At 36.6% G+C, this 18,602-nt stretch overlaps 1 protein-coding gene and 1 pseudogene across 1 annotated transcript in view; both read left to right on the top strand.

The window, feature by feature from the left end:
- The window catches only part of LOC145265676 (sperm-tail PG-rich repeat-containing protein 2-like), a 1,924,518-nt gene that overhangs the window by 1,407,581 nt on the left and 498,335 nt on the right, over nucleotides 1-18,602 (top strand). The gene's annotated exons all lie outside the window — the stretch shown is intronic.
- On the top strand, nucleotides 7,797-8,026 carry LOC145265852 (U2 spliceosomal RNA; annotated as a pseudogene).

Raw genomic sequence — 18,602 nt, 5'->3', positions numbered from 1 at the left:
AATAAATTTCACGTGGCGAAGCATGCTTTTCTTCTCTGTTCTATCTTCTATCTATCTTCTCTATATAAATAAAATGAACTCATTTTTTCCCGTGGGAGTTTGACCTTAATAGGATTAAAAATCAAGATATTTCATGCAAATACATTATGCACAAACGGCAGAACAATATCTGAGGTTTGTTATAGGCTTATTAGTTCTCAAATTCCTCGATAATCTTAGATTTCTATACTTTTTCTGCTGAGAAGTCACGGCCAAAATCGGTTAAGATCAATGGAAGTGGTAAAATATTTTCTCTCTTAAAAATTCCTCCTCCCCCTGCCACCACTTAACACCGTTTGGAGATCGTTCACAAGGAACAGTTGAGAAGAGACCACCGGTTTGGCTTCGTAGTTCTATCATGTTAAGTTATTTAAAATCACTAAACTAAGCTGCAGTGCTCTGTGGCGTAGTGGTTAGGTTGCTGGACAATTCACATTATATTTTCACGTTCGCGCCGACCTACCATAGTGTTTTTTTTCCCCCTAAACAACTGGAATGGACTTTTCTTGGTGGCCGAACTGTTAACGTTGCAGATTTTTTTTTTTTTTTTTTTTTTTTTTACACTTTATTTTCCTACTTTTACTCATGACTCCGGGTTTGATCCTTCCTACTTACCTACCATAACATTTTTTAACCCCCCCGTCCCGGAAACAAACACTCGGGCAACGCCGGGTACCCCCGCTAGTACGTAATAAAGGACGGAGATGCTCAGTACATTGAGACAGGGTTCGAAGTTCAAGAAAGTCACAGTCAGAGGTAGAGCCAGAGAGAGAGAGAGAGAGAGAGAGAGAGAGAGAGAGCCGGCTACACTGGGAGGTGTGACCCTCTTGGAGACGAGGAGACCATGTAATCGTAAGGACTTAAATCACTGACCACTATTATCACCCGCTTGTCTGAATAAACAATCATTTATATTTGTAAACTGTTGCCTTCGTCTGTCGTCATTCCACCAAAAGGAAAATATAAATTTGTTTTGTCTATCATCTTTAAACGAACTTTTTATAACTCCCTCCAAGTATTATGTGCCCCTTCTCCGCCATCATCAACCATGTGTCTCCCCTCTATATGAATTAAGAAGAACTGTTTGCATAAATGTTTTAGTTCCATATTACTCATAATCTAAATATCAATTATCATCCTTCGTTCTGAGTCCCCGATATACTCTCTGATATGAACCCCCATGACACAACAGACACACCGGTTCTCGCCAGATCACCGAAGTTAAGCAACATAGAGCTTGGTCAGTTCCAGGTGGGTGACTATTTGGGAATGCGAGGCGCTGTATGTACCGCGAGGTAAAATACCAGGTTGAGAAACTGGCGCAGTCTATCCTTCTCTCGATGGGAGATGGGACTTACTTAATCTGTGGTAGGCACCCCATCTCATGAAGGCGTTACGATATTCAGCTAACGATCAGATTGAATTACACTACAAAACTCGTGTATCGAGTTCAATCTCGGCTACGGCTGCGCTGACTGGCTGAATGGAGGCATTAAAATAAAGTCCTAAATTCGCAAATGCACAATTAACAATAATTAACGATTAATTAGGTTTTATTTTATGAGTGATCGTTGCAGTGATTCTTTCACAAATTTATTGATTTCGTTTGTGTCGCTCCGGATAATCGCAATCGGGATCTGAAAAAGCGAAACTTTTGGGGTTTCGGATTCGGTATCGGAATTGAAACAAAGATCGTGTCTATTTTCCTATGTCGAAAACAGTTCTTTTACGTTTTTATTAACGTTAAATTTTCCATTGTACTGATGATTGAATTATAAATATTTATTAATTTCAAACTATTAATAAAAGTAAAATACATAGATCATTCTCACAAGTGTATTTGTTTCGTTTACATAGACTAATAGTACGGCACAGTCACGTTGACACGCCGGTTATCGCCAGATAACCGAAGATAAGCAACATTGTGCCTGGCCAATATTAGATGGGTGACCATTTTGGAAGGCTAAGCGCTGTATGTGCTTTTCTAAGAAGATTGGGGCATTACCCAGCACCATCGCCCCGAAAAAAGAACTCCTCGCTACATAAGCATCTACAGAAGTTGTAGATGGCCTATGCCCCTCCAGGAGTTCATGGCTGTGGGTGGATGGACATAGAATATTATGATAAGCTAAAAATTAAATAAATAATATGGATCAACTCTATAACTTGGAGATTTTAGAAGAATAGTAACCGGAACCGGTAATTGTATCGGAATCAGATATTTATAACAGAATCGTTAATTGTATTGGAATCGGGGAAAATATTGGAATCGTCTCATCACTAGGTTACATATTTTATTATATTTTTGTTTAGATAGCTGATGCTAAATATAACCATGTAAAGTATATATGTTAACATTTTTTTTTATTTAAACATTTTTACTATAGCAAACTATAACTAGTGTTACGTTGTTGTTTCGGGCGAGTAACCTGGGCAATTCTTATTATTGGTAGTTGTTGATGTTTATAAAATTTTATTTAAGAATAATTTATCGAAACGAAAAAGGATTTGTAAGATAAAATATTTACGTTAGACATGAAACAATAATTAATTAAATTTAGAAACAAATAAAGATTTTTAGTATTCATGAGTTGATAGACAAACACCGGGTGAAATCCTTCGTGTTGATTACATCATTAGAAGAGACATGTCTGTTTGTACTCCTAGGATTGTAGAGATAGGGAGTTACAGATTCAGAGAGTGGGTATCGAGTGACTGGTCGTAAATAGTTCGCTACACACGAGAAAGCTGTTGAATGGAGGTATTAATAAGGTGTGGGGCATGTAGATACGCCGTAGATATTAAGACAGCGTGCAACTTTCCAATGGGGAAACATCCGTAATAATGTTGCTGAAAATACAACCCGAGATTGTTGGTTCGTTGGCGGGAATTTTCTTAGCAGATTTTCGTCGAGACAAAACAAAAGATTTACCTAGTAAAAATTACGATGCACAGATTTTCGTTTTAAAAAAGATTTATCTGAAGTAAAAACTTCAGTTAGTCAGATACAAAAACTCCAAGGAACTGTCATCCGATTTTTTTTTTGTTTTGTTTTCGCTGAACTATATCTGGGGATGTCCCCGCACGTACAAACACGAGAACACTTGACAATAATAAAAGCACTCATAAATATAGGCTGAAACAATAAAATTAATTGTCGCCGTAGAAAAGCCGACTTATTTCATTTCCGTTTGATGAAAACCGTTTTCGGTTTTTGTTGTAGAACATCTATTAGTTGGCTAGTTGTGTACAAATCCAAAGAGAGACAGAATCCTTCTATCATGTCTTAAAATGACACAATGTTCAACGAGAAAGATCAGATATACGCCGCTGTAAAATTCATGCTCTCTAGCGATTCAAATTATGACAACAGGACCCTTGCCAACAACCTCAAAATGCATCGATGGATTACCGCGAATAAAAAGGACGTGCTCAGGGTGAGGAAAACAAAGTTTCCGGCCAGTGTTATGGTCAGTGGTTTCAATGAAGGTCATACAATGCCGCCTTACATATTGAACGCCAACTTGAAAGTAAACGGGAAAATTTATCTGGATGTGATGAAGAGTGTGGTGATCCACTGGTGCAATCACGTGACCGCGAGCAGGCCATGAGTATGACGACTAGATTCGGCGTCGGTCCACAAGTGCAAAGAGATACAGAAATGAATTCAGAAGGAGTCCTACAACTTTGTACCCTTCTCTCACTGTACAACTCCTCCCCGATCTGAACACATTGGACTACATCGTTGTGTCATATGTCTAGAACATCACTGGTATGACCTCTTATAAAACCAAAGCCATCCTGATCGCCGCCATTTGTCGAGTATTCGCCGAGCTCCCGCCGGAGCTGGTGGAAATGGCATTCTCCAAGGTCCGGACACGTATCGAGGAGGTGATTGAGGCCAAAGGCAGTTATATTGAATAGATGTAAGCTCTACTACATAATCAAGTGACTTGAATTGCTTTTTTTTCAAGTTTTAAAATAAAGCTGTTAGGTTGTTTTCTTTAGAGCGATTAATTAATCGTTCCACCCTTTATATACCCCTTTTTAGGGTGATTCTATTGCTTTCCGATGGCGGTTATGTTGCAGATCAAGCGCAAAGAGTTTTGGCTTGCAACTTCTGAGAATCGGGATGTGTTGGCAAAATGGAATGCCTTTTTCCGAACACGACGGACTACTAATACTGTAAACAAGTCATCTGTGTCGCACTGTACTGAAACTACAACTTAACTTAGTCAGTGCAAATGCCTGCCACAGACAGAGCGAGCAATAGATTTTAGGTTTTATCTTTACATAATATCTTCGAAATTTATTTCTAAACGAAAATTTGTGCATCGTTGGTACCGGTTTTTAGTCGCGGACAAGCGACTCTATAAGTCGGTCGCTCTGTCGGTCGGTCTGCCGGTCTGTCCGTAACCCTTTTGTACTTGGCCTTTTTGGTTACGATAAAAGGTCTATTGTTAATAGATGGTGTTCTTAGCTCTTTCAGTTTTTCTTGGCCTTAGGGCCGGGATCAAAGTGTACTAACTGTTCCAGCAGATACTGCCTGCAAAGACCATATGTGGGGGAAACCCCACATATAAGACCTTGGTCAATGCAGGGGCGACCCTTTTTAAAAAATTTTTTTTATTACATTTTCACCCCAAACAAGGCACATTGCCACTTTGGTGTAGGGGGCTACAATCAGAGGAAACATCTACTGGGGTACTATGTGGGGATTAGGGAAGCGAGATGTTGGTTCACATTGCACTTGAACTTATGCATGTCAGTACAGGGGGTGGGATTTTGCAGCTTGTCGGGTCTGTCGAGGGTGTTCTCGTCGTAGGGGTAGATGTGCTTGCAGTTCTTCAGAGCATTCGCCATTATAATACTTGTAGAACAGGCAGAGGGATGCAACGTTTCGACGATGGGACAGAGGCTGAAGTTTAGATGCTAGTTTAGGGCCTATCAGATTTGCGACTCTCTTTTGAACCCTGTCAAGGAGCGAGAGACTAGTAGCCGATGCACCGGCCCAAATATGACAGCAATACTCCATACATGGGCGAATAGTGGCCTTATAGAGGTATAGGATACTTTCGGGTGTAAGACGTTTTCTAGCACGGTAGAGAGAGCCCACCTTCCTCGCAGCGGCCCTGGCAATGTCCTCGATGTAATTGTTCCAACTCATGTTTCCTGTGAACGTAAGGCCAAGGAGCTTGAGAGACGTACTCTCAGATAAAGAGTCGTTGGCCATTGCTATTGGTGGTAGAGAAGGTTTCTTGTAATTATTGAATGAAACCAGTTTTGTCTTGGCGGCATTGAACGTGACAATCCATTTTTGTCCCCATTCCACTACTGATTGGAGGTCATCATCTAGTGTTTATGCCATTACTTTAGATATATGTTCATTTGTTTTCCTGTCGTGCCTGCTATAAAGTGTGGTGTCATCAGCATATATACCCATCTCAGAGGCAGTTTTGTCGGGGAGGTCATTTATGAATATCAGGAACAGCAGAGGTCTAAGGATAGATCCCTGGGGCACTCCCGCATTTATATCATATTGTTTAGATGTACGACCGTCTTATCTAAGAAGGATTTAAGTATGTGAAGTATTCTACCTGTGATACCGTAAGATCTAATCTTCCTGAGGAGACCCTCATGCCATACCCTGTCAAAATCCTTAGATATATCTAGAGCTACCGCTCTGCCCTCTCCCGCTTTGTCCAGTGAATGGTATATGCGTTCAGAGATTACAGTGAGGATGTCTGCCGTGGAACGGGCTTGTCTAAATCCATATTGTTGGTCGGTCAGAAGTTTAGCATCTGTAAGGTGCTGGACTAGAGCATGGTTAATTAAGGTCTCAAATATTTTGGCAAAAAGTGGGAGGAGGCTAATAGGGCGATAGTTTAATGGGTCAGTTCTTTCGCCAGAATTCTTGAATACTGGTACCACAGAAGCAGTTTTCCAACAGCCCGGAAAGCAAGATTCATTAAGGCATCTGTTGTAGAGTTTGGAGAGAACTGGAGCTACTTCGGCTGAGCACTTTTTTAATAGCACAGCTGGAATGAGGTCGGGTCCACATGCTTTTGAAGTGTCAAGGTTTTTTATGATAGTATGCACCTGAGCAGGGGTGATTATCAGATCATCTAGCGTGGCGTCTGTTCGCATAGGAAATTGAGGTAGGGGGTGGTTTAGAGGGTCCAGTGTGGAGTTTGAGGCAAACCGACTGGCAAGCATGTTAGCCTTCTCGGTTGCTGAGCAAAGAACCTCGTGATTGTTGGTTAGTGGGGGAATTGTTGATTGCCCATTATTTACTACACTGTTGTAGATTTTCCAGAAGTCACGAGTTCCTAGTTTTTGTGCTTCGATGCGTTTTTTAGTGGTTTCCGTAAATTCCCTCTATCTGTCGCTATTTCTTTCTTAACGTTACTTCTAGCTTCTATGTACTTTCTGTCTGTTTGAACTGGACTTATGTCGGTTAAACCTGCGGAATGCATGCTGCCTTTGAGCAATGCCAGTTGCGCAAGTCGAAGTAAACCATTGGGGAGAGTCGGGCTTGCTATAGAATTTCCGCATGGGAAAGTGCGCTTCAATTGCAGTTTTGAATCATTCAGTGGTTTCGGTTGCACAATTATCAATATCAAGCTCTCCTACTCCCCGGGGAGTTTATCCCTATTTCCTCTTCACTCCTCACATTACAAATCGGCCTTGTCCCGAATTTGCTCAGTGGGGGAGAAAATAAATACACACCCTTACTACCAATTGGCACTATCGAGCTCCCCAACTCCCCGCGGAGCTGGGCCCCATTTCCCCACCACTCCCTACATTAAAAATCGGCCTTGTGCCTTATTTGCTCGGTGGTGGAGGAAATAAATACCCTTTTTCTGGCCCTTTGGCCAAGATCAATGTGTAGTATCTGCCAGAACAGATACTGCAAGCAAAATCCACATGCCGAGGAACCCCATATATAAGACATTGGAAAATGTAGGGGTAACCCTTCATACCAATCTTCACTATCCAGCTTCCCTACTCCCCGGGGAGTTGGTCCCCATTTCCCGTTCACTAGTCACATTAAAAATCGAACTTGTGCTTAATTTTCTCGGTGGAGGAGCAAATTAATACCCTTTACTTGGCATTTTGGCTAAGATCAAAGTGTAGTATCTGTTCCGACAGATACTGCAAGCAAAGACCATATGTGGGGACAACCCCACATATAAGACCTTAGTCAATGTAGGGGCAGTCCTTCATACCAATTTTCATTATACAGCTCCCCTACTCCCCGGGGAGTTGGTCCCCATTTCCCTTCACTCGTCACATTAAAAATCGGCCTTGTGCATAATTTGCTCGTGTGGGGAACAAATAAATACCAACCCCACATAAAAAACCTTGGTCAATGTAGGGGCAACCCTTCATACAAATTGTCATTATCCAACTCCCCTAATCCCCGGGGACTTGGTCCACATTTCCCCTCCACTCCTCACATTAAAAATCGGCCTTGCGCCTAATTTTCTTGGTGGGGGAGCAAATAAATACTCTGTTCTTGGCCTTTTAGCCAATATTAAAATTATAGTATCAGTTCCGGCAGATACTGCAAGAAAAAACCATATGTGAGGGGCCACACCACATATAAGACCTTCGTCAATGTAAGGCAAACCTTCATACCAATTGTCACTATAAAGCTCCCCTACTACCCGGGGAACTGGCCCCCATTTCCCCTTCACTTCTCACATTAAAAGTCCGCCTTGTGCCTTATTTACTAGTTGGGGGAGCAAATAATTACCCTTTTCTTGGCCTTTTAGCCAAGATCAAAGTGTAGTATCTGTTCTTACTACATGCTGTACTTATGTTTGTAATTTGTGATATTAAGTGGGGGATCACATTTCTGTAATAATTTAATGTAAAATAATCACCCACTTTACAACCAGTCAGTCTCAAACCATTCAAGTTCTCCAGATCATTCAAGTTGTGTTTTTAAGGATTCCAGTTACTTTTAAGCATTCAAATCATTCTGAAGGTCATTCAATTCATTCTCAAGTTCATTAAAGTCATCCTAAGTAATTTACTTTTTATTTATTTAAGTCATTTCAGCCCATTTTTCGGTCATTTTTGCTTATCTTTAAGAATTCCATGTCAATCCTACATTCACGCATTCATTCATTACACGAGATCACGCGACTAATGGCAATCGGCCTTGTTATATATGCCCTCAGTACATACTAGAAATTTTTTACATACCGTCGCATTCCATACAGCACCTATCATTCTCAAATGATTACACATATTATACTAGCCAAGCACATCGTTGTTTACAATCGGTTATCTTATATGTACCGGTCTGTCCATGTAATCAATCCATATCATATAAGATATTTTATATATATACATATATATATATTTACATATATATGTATATGTATATACATATATATATATATATAGATAGATAGAGAGAAAGATAGATATATAGATTGATAGATAGATAGATAGATAGATAGATAGATAGGTATCCGAATTGTGACAACGTGGGGATGGAATTCCTTTCCCCAAACACCAGGTTTATCGTTTACAAAATTAACTTTTTGTTAGTAACATCGAATGTAAACAACATCTGATTAGTCAGTAGGCATCAGGAAATTGTTAAAATTGTAAAATCGTAAAATTGCCATCCCATTTATGAAACGGCTGCAATGAAAAAAATCCAAGATGAAATAAACAAAAGTTACAAAAAAGAAAAAAAAATGTAAATTATAGAATTTGACAAGTTTTGTACTATATATATATATATATATATATATATATATATATATATATATATATATTTGTGTGTGTGTTTCTGTATGGGTGTATATATATATATATATATATATATATATATATAGGTGTGTCTTTCTGTATGGGTGTATATATATATATATATATATATATATATATATATATATATATATATATATATATATATAGGTGTGTGTCTTTATGTATGGGTGTATATATATATATATATATATATATATACATATATTTAGGTGTGTGTGTTTCTGTATGGGTGTATATATATATATATATATATATATATATATATATATATATATATATATATACATGAAAGGAAAAAATGTACTTTATGGTTGAGATTCAGTCGAGCGATGATCTTAGACTGGTCCTCTAATTTGGAAAGCCCTTATAGAATTTAAATAAATTTATAATTGTATCGAGATATATTTGTTGTTGTTTTTTCTTTTAACTTCATATATATATATATATATATATATATATATATATATATATATTATTGGGTAACCTCATTTGCGTGTTACATTAAGGAAAATCAGTTTTCTAAAATAGCTGTTTGTTAGTTACTGTTTATAGCGATAGAATTGTTTTAACTATTCTATTTAAGATTGTTATTGAAGATTGATTTACCTCTATGTATATATCCATAAAAGTGAATTTATCTGTGTACATTTACCTACCAAATTACTCTGTCAACAGTCTACACACGCGAAATTGGACATAAGGGGTATTGAGATTTGAAAAATCTTTTTAATCATTTTTCGGCCAGAAATTTGGCTGTTAATGTGTCAAAGTGCAACGATTTGACCTCTGAGAACTCTGCTAATAGTTAATAATAAATACGACGTCTGCGTAAATTGTGATACTGTATTTCAGCCTGTTTTATGGCCGAGCCACTCCGGGCGGCGTGCTATTAGGAAATATATTATAACTTTTGCCTTCAAGCGACTATGTTGAGAAAGGGGATTTTTAGTGTAAACATGTCACATATGTAATATTAATGACCCTACAAAGATAAATATAAAATATGCATAAATTTAAACACATGGAACCGTACTTTCGACCAGCAAAAGCCGGGAAACGTTTAAATTCATATCTATATATTAATACGATAGCGTATGTGTTCTTTTGTGTGTTTCACGCTTACATCCGGGTCGTTTAATTGTTATGGTTTTCTATTTCTTGTCATATATATTTTTTACCAAGACTCCTTCATAAGTTTTGGTTTCAGTTTCAGATAGCACTTTAATAATTTTTTTTTTTATATAAATAATTTTATCAGAATTCTTCATAAGTTTTGGTTTCGTTTTCGATCATGGCTGGAGGAACTCAAGTTATGTTTTTATACATATATTTTTTCATAAGTTTTTATTTCGGTTTCGATTCATCACCTCGATAATAATACATACGAAATCTGCAAGAATTAAAATATCATATTTAAGCGTACTTTACGACCGGGCTTTACCAGACGTTCGTGCTAGCTTAGATAAAAACTTTTGCAGTTTTAACAAAAAAATCTACAATAAGACCCTCTCCATCTACACTGAATACCGACAGCATGCCAACATCAATATATTACATATGAAAGAGGAATTTTCACAGGTCCCGCTAGTATATATATATATATATATATATATGTGTGTGTGTGTGTGTGTGTGTTTGTGTGTGTGTTTTTTATCTGATTGTCACCATTTTGCTGAACTAGCAGATATTGTCGATTTGCATGAACAAACGGCATTTAATACGTTGGCAATAAACATCGAAATAAAAGCGCGCTCTATTTTTATTCTTGACAATGGGCATATGGCATGCGTTATTTCATTATGAAGGAGAAAAATCAAATTTAGCATCTTTTAAACATGTTTGTTATCTTTGTAGTTTATTCCGATATTTGTATGATAATTGAATATCATTTGCATATTTCTTTGCGAAGGGAAGACCTGCTAGCGAATTATTCACGATGACGCCATTTTTTTTTTTTTTTTTTTTTTTTTTTGCAAAAACAAGCCGGGAATTTGCAGATTATATATATATTTTTTCGTTATCAATAAAGAATCGGCCTGCGGCAATTTCAAACCGAAAGCGAAATTCACTTTTACGTTGTGCTTTTGCTTGTTTGTTTTTATTTGTTGCGTCTATGCATTAATACAGAAGGCTCGATCAGTCAGTCGGCATGTGAAGCATTAGTATAAATGTAACAGAGCACGTATGGTGACTATGTTGAGAAATTACATCACGGCAAGGAAAAAGAGAAAAAATATATAAAAGAGAGAGAACGAGAGAGTAACCACGTTAAAGTAAGCGATTAAGTTATAGACGTGGGTGACGTCACAGCCGTAAAGAGAAGTCACGCGTGCCGGAAGTATGAGGAAATAAATGTCGTTGTCGCCAAAATAAAACGGAGCCGAATTTTTACTTGTCCTATGTTCTTTGCGACGTAAACTGCATACAACGTGTGGGTCCAGAAGTGTATACCTGTGTAGCGGTACATTAAGTTTAGATAAAATCAGTCCGGCGGAGGTGTTTAGTATGTTTATGGTTGAGCACATACCTAGCTTCGGTGCAGTCGACCGGGTCATTCAGTTTGGTCCTTTAACCCTTTTGAGTTTGCTGTGCTCGCTGAACTATCATTTTCCACGATTCAACTAAACTATTGTCATTCTGTCAGTTAGAGAAAAACAGATATTGCCTAGGAGTTCGAACTATCCAGATATGTTTCTCGGTATCGTCCTTTGCTCCTTCTACTCACGATCTTTTTCGTTATTCTTAGCTGGTTTTCAGAGAGTTGCTTGATTAGGTGCTACCTGTCTATTATTATATAACACGGAGAAGATCTCAGTGTTCACCGGTACACAAGTATAGTCCTAGGCGGTTCCCATTATGGAACACCCAAGAAAGTTAAATAGCGTGGTATTTCCCCACTCTATATCTGTGCCTAACTCAAAACGCGGATTCCATGAACAAAGCTTCTTTCTTAGAACTGCACGCCTGTGGAACTCTGTTCCGTCTGCCTGCTTCCCATCAGACTACAACTTGGATGTGTTCAAGTCCAACATTAACAAATTCCTAATGAACCGCCCCCTTAAGTAAACACTTCATCAAATCTCTACACTAACGTAATGTACTTGCAATAACCCTTCTCTCTGAGTGGCTTTCGGGCCTTGATAAGTGGTGATCTCTGTGTAAAAAAAAATTATATATTTTCTAACCAGCCTTTCCTGGCTATCACATAACACATCAACCTTTCGTCTTTATTTCAAGACTTCTTCGGGAACGTTAACTGTAAGAAAACTAGATACCAGTACAATGTTTTAAAATATACTTGTGTTTAAACCATGAATAGAATGTCTTTGTTCTATCTGAGAACGGAAACGCCGTTCGCATTCAGAGTATATATCGCGTTGTAGAACAGAGAGACAGATTTTTAACGCTTTTACATGTTAGACATTTAAAATGCATGGTGTTTTTCTGTTATTTGGTGAATAAATATATCCGTTATAATTGAAATATGAGATGCATGATAAAAGGAATGAGTGTTTTCATTCATTGGAATGATTAGTGCTGGTATTCACATTCCTGTTCTCTCTCCAGTGAAAACTATCTAGGAACGACATCGGATACTTATGCGAAGGGCCATTTTTTGTGGTACTGGCTGGACTCGAATTGACACGTCCAGGTCGTGAATAAGTGTCACTAGTCACTTAGCATCCGTCACATTTCTGCCTCTGCATTTAGTTAATGAATAAAAAAAAAATAGTTCACAATTCGAGTTAATTAGGGGTGGTGAGAGATAGAATTAAGATCCATGAAACGGCAAGGCCGAGTGAGAAAGAAGAGGAGACTAGTGATGATGGGGCTGATGATGATAAAGAATCAGGATGATGATAATGATGGTGATGATGGGTATCGCGCTAATGATAGTTGTTCTTGTTGTTAAGCATCATTTATGCAATTCTAATGCATAAGAACATCATTGTTGTTGGCATTCGGTGCCCCGATATCTTCCTAATTAGATATCTTTTTTTTATAGACATTGTGGATTTAGGTAAAGGTTGCTAAAATCTCAACATCCATTAAGCAACGATAAGCCTGGCCAGTACCAGATGGGTGACTATTTAGGATTTCCAGATGCTTTATGTGCTCTCTGCTTATTTGGATATTGTTTCCAGTCGTCCTGGACTTCTCCTTGCCACTGGACTCAAGCAGTGCCGATTCAAGAGAGGTGTGGTAGGGACTGCGCAACGCTTGCAACACAATAACACACGCATCTGTCTCTACAGGAAGTGTCCTTTGTCTTTTGAGATTTAACGGAGGCATTGAGAGATTACATCCCCGAGTAAAAATTCTTCTGTGGAACGAACTGAATTAGAACTTGGAACACCCAAACGGTCAGTCCGTGTCGTGCGCCACTTGGTCGTTGACAATTCTTTTCAAAGCTTGATTACAAGCAACAACTAAGAATTAGTTTTCACGTTGTCAGCGTCGGCTGCTCCAGCTTCTGTTTCGAATACTCAATAAAAAGATTACGCTTGTTTAGTAGCGTTTATTGTGTAAATGTTAGGAATATGTTTTCTTTATTGAATTAACGGCTCCATTTAAGGAACATATTTTACTGAACACATCAGCGTAAATTGGAAAGCTTATGAAAATCTAAGAGAAGAATGTGTCAGAAATAGCAGGAAAACCATAGTATTTTTATCGAAGTAAGGCACCGAGGTTTTATAGCAAACTCAACCTCTTCGTTCTTGAAAATTCTTGGCCTTACTCTCTCAGACATTACAAAAAAATACAAGACAAGGCTCTATCTGCATCAGCTTTGCCATGAAAAGCATACAGAATGACGACACCTTAACAACGTCGTGTGGTATGTTAAGCGCTCTAGGTTAACCGTAATTATGCTTCGACATGGAATCATCATCTAATGAAGGTTTTGTTGGAAGCAATGCTGCTGTACAAACAATAGATTTGGTAGCCTCGGAAAGGAATGGCCCTTTTCTCTTCCCTGAAACCATTTTCTCATAGAAGAGACCGTGTAATCCTGTCTCTGCTTTATCGTTATTGTCATGCCAACTGCTCATCTGAGCCCCAATCTACGGTCCCCCTTCGCCAAACTTTTACGAGAAACACTCGTCTAGCTGAAAACACTATAAATAAATTCCCCTACTCTTTATCTGTGCCTAAACTTAAACGTAAATTCCATGAACAAAGTTTCTTTCAGAGAACGACACGCCTGTAGAACTGTCTTCCGTTTGCCTGCTTTCCAGCTTACTATAATATGGCGGTCTTCAAGTTGAATGCAACCAAGTTCTTGATGAGTCGTTCCACTTAAGTTAACAAATTTACCGAATCTCCATTTCTAACAATTGCTATGATTCGGATACCGTACACGCTTTAACAATTATCCTCGAGTGAGCTCTGAGCCTTAGTAAGTGCTGACTCCTGGGTAAAAAATACCAGTTAATTTATAAATATTTATACAACATAATAACGTCATCACACCCGTTCCTTGTAAACCACTGAACTTCAACAAAGTTTACGCTAGTCAGTATTAAAAGGTGCGATGTTTATTGGAAATGAAAGGTGATGTAGATGCTTCCGGCTTTTCTCGACATTATCATAGATGTCTTCACGCTATTGCAATGCAGCAGTGTCAACATAGACTAGTTGAAGTAATAGAGAGTGCTAACCTTGGTTCACAGTTAAGTGCAAGCATTCGTACAAGGTGTATAAATTGTTTCTCAATACTGCACAGAAACTATGCTTATCAATTTGTTAATATGAAAGCATTACATGTTTTTTCTTCCGAGTGGCTGTCGCTTGATAAGTCTTGTGTCATTCCATTTCTTGTAATAAATAATTTTGTCAAGAATTTGTCATAAGTTTTGGTTTCGTTTTCGATTATAGACGATGGCACTCAACTCATCTATATTTTTTATTTTTGAAATCACTACTTTATATTGTTTTTTTAACGGTCATGCTTACATTATTAAATAGGGAAAAGTAAATAACTCCCCTCTCTTTTTATTGTTCTACACGTTACTCTATTAATATATAGACTTGCTTAGAAAAATATTTGTACAGTTTTTACAAAAGGGTTAGAATAATATGATGGCGTCCTTATTCATCCTGAACGCCCACCGAATGCCCAGCAGAAATATATTACATATGAAAGATGCCGCTGTGGAATTTCCACAGGTCCAACGAGTAATAGTTATAATACGATAGCCTGCGTGTTCTTATGTGTATCAAGTTTACATCTGCGTCGTTTAACTGCTATGTTTTTTTGTTTTTTTTAATTTCCTCTCATAAATAATTTCATCAAGAATACTTCATAAGTTTTGGTTTCGCTCTCAACTATAGCTGATGGCACTTAAATCATCTATTTTTAAAAAAATAATTTTATCAAGAACTCTTCATAAGTTTTGGTTTCGGTTTCGATTATGGCTGAAAGGACTCAAGTTATATTGTAAAGCGTATATTTCTTTCATAAGCGTTTATTTCGGTTTCGATTCAAGCTAATGCACCTAAGTCATATGGACATATTTGTTTTTTTTTTATATTTGAAATCGTAATTTTATAACATATAAAAATCCATAGAACATTAAGTATATAATAATAAATGCAAACTCTGCAAAAGTTAAAATATCCTATTTACGAGTGCTTTACGACGGGGCTTTACCGGGCGTCCGTGCTAGCTTATATAAATACTTTTTCAGTTTCAACAAAAAAAGCTATACTAATATCAGAGCGTCTCAATTTACACTGAATCTCTACAGAATGCCAACTCAATATATTACATATGAATAAGTCCTTTGTGGAATTCCCACAGGTCCCGCTACTAGTTATTAATAACCTAAACATTAATTTGAATTATAATTATTTAGATAAAAATAATTTTATAATAATTTAAAGCATTAATCCCACACAGGGATTAGCTAGTAAATCGATACGAACTCGCAGAAGCACACACGAACGCACACACATACACACACACATTATATACACATATATATAAATATATATATATATATATATATATATATATATATATATATGAGAGAGAAAGAGAGAAGGAAATAAACGAATTTTAGCTATAATTTCTATTGTGTCTGTATAGAGCTTCTTTTGTTTGGTTGGGATTAATTCAATTATATATAAATATTATTATTTATATCAAATTTAAGTTTACCTCAGATTATATATGGTAAACGAATCTTTTCCGCTGTATTGATAGCATGTATATATATATATATATATATATATATATATATATATATATATATATATTTACACAGTGGTCACCACTTATCAAGGCCCGGAACCCGCTCAGGAATAAGAGTTATTGCAAGTACAGTACGTTAGTGTAGAGATTTGATGAAGTGTTTACTTAAGGGGGCGGTTCATTAGGAATTTGTTCACGTTGGACTTCAAGACATCTAAGTTGTAGTCAGGTGGGAAACAAGCAGACGGAACAGAGTTCCGCAGGCGTGCAGTTCTAAGAAAGATGCTTTGTTCATGGAATTTACGTTTTGATTTAGGCACAGAAAAAGAGTGGGGAAATATTTCACAATGGATTCAGCTAGACGGGTGTTTTTCGTTAGAGATTGGCGAGGGGGGACCAGAGATTGGAGTTCAGACGAGCACCTGCCATGGAAATAACGATAAAACATAGATAGGTTCGCAACGTCTCTTCTGTGGGAGAGAGGTTGCAGGTGAGAGAAAAGGGCATCCCCCACTAAGCCACGAAGTCTATTTTGTAATCTGTCAAGGCAGGATAGGCTGTTTTTAGCAGCTACTGCCCAGATATGGCGGCAGTATTCCATCCTTGGACGTACTTGTATTTTATATAGATAGAGAATTGCATCATGGTGAGATATCTTCTGGAGCGGTAGAAGGACCCCACCATCTTTCTAGCGACCTTGGCAACAGACTTGATGTACGTGTTCCATTTCAGATCAGGAGTAAAGGGCAAACCCAGAAGCTTGTCAAAACATGGGCTTCTCCTAGAGCCATCCATTTTAACTGATGCCAAATGGGGATCAGAGGGTTTATGATGTAAAGATAAGAGTTTGGTTTTAGATGCATTAAAAGTAACTAGCCACGAGTTCCCCCAGTGAACCACGCACACACACACACAGACACACACACACACACACACATATATATATATATATATATAAACTGATGAGTTGTGAAACAGCGAAACAGTAGTGTATGTGGATGACTATATATATATATATATATATATATATATATATATATATATATATATATATATATATATATATATAAAGAGTTGAACAAGGAGTTAACAACAATTATACCATCATCAAACTTTCGTCTTTATTTCCAGACTACTTCGCGATAACTAATTTGAAGGAAACAAGATATCAGTATATTATTTTTAAAAATACCTATGTTCTTATAATATAAATATGTCTTTGATCTTTTTCGGAAGGAAAAAAGCCGTTAGCATTCGAAGTGTATATAGCGTTGTAGAATAGAGCATGAGATTTTAAAAAGTTTTTTTACGTTTTAGACATTAAAAATTTATGATGTCATTGGTATTCTTGTTGGAATTAATATCGTCGTTATCATTTAAATGTCAGAGTCGTAATTGAAATGAATGAGCGTTTCTTTGGATATATATTTTTTATTGATTTAATATATTTATTCATTATTATAGGTAGTTTTATATGGTGTAGATAAGTTACCCTGCGTCTAAAATAAAGTTCCGTTCTTGTAATATAACTTTACTAATAAAAGGAGACACATTTTATATGTAGTAAGATTTGTAATATATATATATATATATATATATATATATATATATATATATATATATATATATATACAGGAGTGACCACAGCCGAGGTCGGCGGCCTCGCCACAGCCCAATAAAATAATAATAAAAATTGAACATTCCAATGAATATTAGACATATTCACGCCTCCACCCCTTGGAAAAACTTTAAATGAACTGCGAAAATGCTATTTTTACATCTCCAACACATTTGAAAATAATTTCTGAAGAGGACGCTTCACAAAACGTCTGAAACGCGTTTAAAAACGATTTCAATGATTTAAAACATTAAAACATTATTACAATGATCTAAACATAATTCTCAATGAAAAACCAAGACACGGAATGATAAAATAATGTTAAAAAATACACATTGTTGGTGACAACCCCTCTTTTAAATATATATATATATATATATATATATATGTATATGTATATATATATATGTATATATATATGTATATATATACATATATATATACATATATACACACACACATATATATATACACACACATATATATATACACACACACATATATATATATATATATATATATATATATATATATATATATATATACATAGAGAATAATGAAATACAATAAATCTATAGGAGTACAAATCCAGTGATTATCGGTCTTACAAAATATTATTGGTTGTAATATTTTATATGAGATTATCCCAGCTAAATAAAATTGCTCAATATCCTTGATAGATCAAATAGATCGTAATTAAGGAATTTAAAACTTTGTGATTTGAAAAAGTTACATTTAAAATATAGAAATTTTATTGTATGCAAGACAAAGAATGCAGTATAATAAAAAAAAAATTCCTTAACCCATAAGCTCTCGATGTTTATACATCTCCTCGGAGGAAAAATATTAGCAAATATTATAAAAGTCTTGTACCGAATTTGCTACTGGAAATAAGCATAGAAAATTGAATTAAATGTTTATATATATATATATAATATCTTACATATTGAGAAC

This window comes from Euprymna scolopes, chromosome 40, assembly GCF_053919585.1.
Source record: "Euprymna scolopes isolate OS-2025 chromosome 40, ASM5391958v1, whole genome shotgun sequence".
Lineage (NCBI taxonomy): Eukaryota > Metazoa > Mollusca > Cephalopoda > Sepiida > Sepiolidae > Euprymna > Euprymna scolopes.
Note: the sequence above shows the minus strand (reverse complement) of the source record. Positions and strands in the feature narration are given on the sequence as shown.